Raw genomic sequence first — 5,013 nt, 5'->3', positions numbered from 1 at the left:
TGAGCCACTAGGGAAACATGTAAAAGTTTTAAATTGATATGATATCAGATCTGTTAATATTTTCCTTAATACTGTCTGCTTTTGTTTTATTAAAAGGTCTTTCTCATTGAAATAGTGTTCAGTTCAGTTCAGTTCAGTTGCTCAGTCATGTCCGACTCTTTGCGACCCCATGAATTGCAGTAGGCCAGGCTTTCAGGTCCCGGAGTTCACTCAAACTCATGTCCATTGAGTCGGTGATGCCGTCCAGCCATCTCATCCACTGTCGTCCCCTTCTCCCCCTGCCCCCAATCATACCAGCATCAGAGTCTTTTCCAATGAGTCAACTCTTCTCATGAGGTGGCCAAAGTACTGGAGTTTCTGCTTTAGCATCATTCCTTCCAAAGGACACCCAGGGCTGACCTCCTTTAGAATGGGCTGGTTGGATCTCCTTACAGTCCAAGGGACTCTCAAGAGTCTTCAACACCACAGTTCAAAAGCATCAATTCTTCAGCGCTCAGCCTTCTTCACAGTCCGACTCTCACATCCATACATGACCACAGGAAAAACCATAGCCTTGACTAGATGGACCTTTGTAGGCAATGTAACGTCTCTGCTTTTGAATATGCTATCTAGGTTGGTCATAACTTTTCTTCCAAGGAGTAAGTGTCTTTTAATTTCATGGCTGCAGTCACCATCTGCACTGATTTGGGAGCCCAAAAAAATAAAGTCTGACAATGTTTCCACTGTTTCCCCATCTATTTCCCATGAAGTGATGGGACCAGATGCCATGATCTTCATTTTCTGAATGTTGAGCTTTAAGCCAACTTTGTACACCAAAGCTGCCACAGTTTTCCCTGAAGAGGTAGTAAGTTTTCCTTGACCTGAGGTATTTCCATTTCTCTCAGTAGGGTCATTAGATTCTCTGCCTTTTCTTTGGCTTCCTTGCAATCTCTCTGGTCTTCATCAATAAGCATTCCTTGCTTGCGAGCAACTTGGGCACAGTTCTCCAAGTTGAGTGCAGTGTTGGAGAGCTCCAGCAAACGTCTGATTGCAGTTGTGAGCTCCCCTATTAATTCTGCCTCATTTCTGTTCCAGGTCCCAATTTTCACTCTTGGGCCAGATTTATTGACTGTGACTTTTCCTTTATCATCAAGCAAAAGGATTAAAGGTTTTGTTGACTGACACATGTCACTGACTATTTTTCAGTTTCTTTTATTGTCATCAGAAGTTGACATGAGGACCACAATTACAGATGAGACTTCCTGCAAAAAGGCGAGTTGGTTCTCATGTTCCTTTGCATCTCCATGAAGGTTGGTAAAGGTCAAGCAGTTGTCAAATCTGTCCTGCTCTTCCCCCCCAGGACAGAACCAGGCGACTTCCACCACTCCTCCCATCAAGAGACAGTCTCCGCTGCTGCCTTTGCAATGTTGGTGAAAAAAGACATCATGTTTGCGTTCACTGAGAAGACAGTTCATGATCTGCGATTTGGAGGCAGAGAAGCCCGTTCCAACTCTAATAAAGGACACAATGGGGGCTGAAACACGACACATCTGTTGATTCGTGTAATTGTCCTTTTCCTCTTTTATTGATTTCCCTACTTGCTGCCAGCTCCTTCGAATTTGACTGAGAGACCAGAGAGAGAATTCAATTTGAGCATTGCAAGGATTAGGTATGAGAAGGGGGAGGGCAAACTGACAAATGGAAAGTTTGTCCAAAATATACTGTCTGGCAAAATCATCTGCACAGTGAAGAATTGCCATCTGAATATCCATAGGGTGAACATAGGGTCTGACATTAGTGGCTGCTGAAGGCTTAGTAGGACTAACACTTTCTTCAGGTAGATCTTCATATGGATCAAAAGCCTCCTTTTCTTGATTTGAGGTGCTTGAATAGACTTGGTTTTCTGTGTATTCTTCATGTTTGATGATCAGGTATCTCAGCCCATAATCTAGCATCAATAACTTCTGTAGGAAATAGAAAGGAAGTTCTCTTTCAGAGCAGGGCTGGGTGTTGTTCACAGAAGTCTTGTGGATCAGTTGGAAGTTAGCTCTGCTCATTTTTTTTGGGTAGTAATGTTCTAGGCCTAGACGTTGGAGTAAATTTTGGAAGGCTCCATTTTCTATGACTTCCTCCTTTTTCTGTTCATTATCATGTGGTTCATGGAGCTCTTTCTTTTCAGGGAAGACACTTTGCAATGGTTTTCTCACCTCCTCCACTTGCAATGAAGAGACAGCAGCCTCATAACTCCCATCAATGAGCAGTCTCAAGTCTTCTAGGTTTTCCCAATCATGACCTCCCAGTGTGGTGAGGACATATACAACTTCTTTAGTCAAAGATTGTCCCATGTGATGTTTGATCAATGCCAAGCGTTGTGTTTTCTCCTCTGGAGAAACAGCTTTGATGCCTGCTGTTGCTGTCAGACCTGTGAGCACCAGCAATGCCTGAGCCCTGTAGTTGCAAATATTTTTAAGCTTTTGGTATTTATTTTGCACAGTTTGCACTTTATCCAATAAGAAGTCTAACTCATCATGCCCCAGGAGATACTGAAATGTATTGTGAACCACATGATATCCTGCGCCAGATGCTATCAAAAGAAGCAAGACGTGTGTGTCTGTCTCCCCTGTTTCTCGGAGGTATTTCAAAAAGCAGGCAAGAGACAAGCTGACCTCATAAGTAAGCTTTCTTTGAGCTTCCTCCACCAACTCTGCTGATTCAGAATTGGCCTTTATATCCCTAAGATAATTCTGTGCTTTTCTAAATATTTCAATTAAATCAGAAAATTGGGTGATATGGACATTGTCTTCCTTTGGTTCTGACTGAAATATCCACTCTATAATGGAATTAACCTGAAGAAAGTTTGTTATGACATAGATGTGAGGATCCAAAAGATGGCTTAACTGAGATTTAATAAACTTAGTTACATAAATGGCAGATTTTTTGCAAAAGTTGACAGTGTTTACCAGAAAATTCTGCAGACCCCTATCTTTGAGGTATGTATTAATCCAAGTGGTATAACTTTTAATTTTTTGAATTAATATTTGCATGAAATTTATCAGCCTTTTAAGCTGTTCTTCAGGATTGAAAACTATCCAGGATTTCACATCCTCTAGGAAATTCCTAGCCTCCTTCTCAACACAAAGTAATTCTTCTCCCTCCGGGATCTGGGCAGTGAGTTCAGTCAGAACAGTATAGTTGTCTTTCAGGCAGTTAGCTACTTTACAAGCATCCTTAAAATCACTTCTGTGGCAAGAGAGGACAATATCTCAAACAGGTACCTGCTGAAGTCCACGGTCAATGACACACCAGGTTTGATTATTGGCAACTAGACCAGCTTTCCAGTCAAAAAAGCCATTTGCTTCTGGTGGGCCACCTGTCTGAGCCACAGATAACTGGACTTCGGTTTGGAGATTTTGGAAGGTTTTTTTCTGAGAGGCTTTTTTCGAATGAGAGTCTGACATATCCACACCTGTACCAATGTTCACTCCTAAGCCACTGTAACTGCCCCTTATGTAAATATCCAGGGCCTCTGCTGCTTGCTGTTTCACTTCTGCCAGCCGTTCCTTTTGGAAACCCTCTGAAATGGCTTTCCACCAGTAGATTCCTCCCAGGTGCAGAGGGCCCTGGTTAGCATGAGACCCATACCTCTGGAAGAAGGCTTCAGCAAGCATAGTTTGTCTGGGTCTTCTGACTGACTCAAAAGGTCTTCAATGTATTTTAAATCCTGGAGAGCAGCATTGGAAAGTTGGAGCTGGTCAATGGGAAAGTGGAAGGAGGCCAGTGGGATATAGCTGAACTTGGTTGAGCAGAAATAAGTGTCTGTAGAATGTGACTGTTGTAATTTCATGGATTCTGAATGCATGCTCTGATCCATACCAGCTTCCAGGCTCATTCCCCAGCCTCCACCCTTTGCTAAGGCAGTTATACTGAAGCCCAGCTTCTCTACAGTCTGAGTGAACATGGATTCTTCTTGAGAAGATGTAAATTCCTTCATTTCCACCCACGTACCCTGTTTAGGGCCACAGAGTACAAACTCCTTCGGGACACAGAGTAGCTCCTCTTTCTTCTCTAGGAGACACCTTTGGTCACTGGTTTTGTAAATTCCCTGTAGGGCTAGTCCTCCAGATGCATGTCTCACCAGTTCTCTATCTGGGAGACTTTTCCTGTGAGAAAGTGTCCCCTCCATGACCTTGAGTTGTCTCTGCATATCTTCCATGACTTTTCCTGTGGGGTTTTCAGGAGATGGCCAGAACTCTTTGGGGATCTCCACTGTTTGCCTCAGCACTGCTTCCTTTTTCATCACTGCCTCTTCCTGTTGTTGCCTCTGTTCTGACAGCATTTCTCTTTGTTCCTGCAGTGCCTGTTCTGCCTCCTTATGCCTTTTCTTTAATGATTCCCCCCAAGACTCCTGTAACTCTGAAAGAGTATTTGAGTGTGACAGGTTAAGCAGTTTCTCCAGGGCCCTTTTCTCCCAGGAATGTTGCACCTGGCATTTCAGTTTTGGAGGTCTTTTTCTTCTAGGTGTTGTAAGGCATGAGCAGAAGTCACACCCAGGTGTTCCTGCAGCTTTGACAACTAGTGCTGAACTGCCAGCGCTACTTCTCTGAGCATCTCTTGGAGATCTTGCCTGTTTTTGCCTCTAAACAGGAGTTCATTGGGCATAGACTCTGCTGTGTCCATGGTTGTAGGAAGAAAAGACACTCAGTTAGCCTGTGGCATGTTAATAGGCAGAATTCTGCGATTAATTTGCATAAATCTGTTGCTTTTGTATACACTAATAATACACTATAATGAACTATCAGATAAAAACATTTAGGGAACAATCCCATTTATGATCACACTAAAAGGAATAAAATACCAGGGAATAAACTTAACCAAGAAGGTGAAAGACCTATATTCTGAAAACTACAAACACTGATGAAGGAATTTGAAAATGATAAAAAAGAATGGAAAGATATCCTGTGTTCCTTGATTAGAAGGATTAATGTTGTTAAAAATGGCCATATTATCCAAAGCAATCTATAGATTTAATGTAAT

The 5,013-nt window shown here is 42.5% G+C and overlaps 1 pseudogene; it reads right to left on the bottom strand.

Moving 5' to 3' along the window:
* Positions 1-794: 794 nt before the first annotated feature.
* LOC138420145 (interferon-induced very large GTPase 1-like) lies at positions 795-4,656 on the bottom strand (annotated as a pseudogene).
* Between the last annotated feature and the right edge of the window lie 357 nt (positions 4,657-5,013).

Source organism: Ovis canadensis, chromosome 15 (genome assembly GCF_042477335.2).
Source record: "Ovis canadensis isolate MfBH-ARS-UI-01 breed Bighorn chromosome 15, ARS-UI_OviCan_v2, whole genome shotgun sequence".
NCBI lineage: Eukaryota > Metazoa > Chordata > Mammalia > Artiodactyla > Bovidae > Ovis > Ovis canadensis.
The sequence above is the reverse complement of the archived record's forward strand: the minus strand, read 5'-3'. Positions and strand labels throughout refer to the sequence as shown.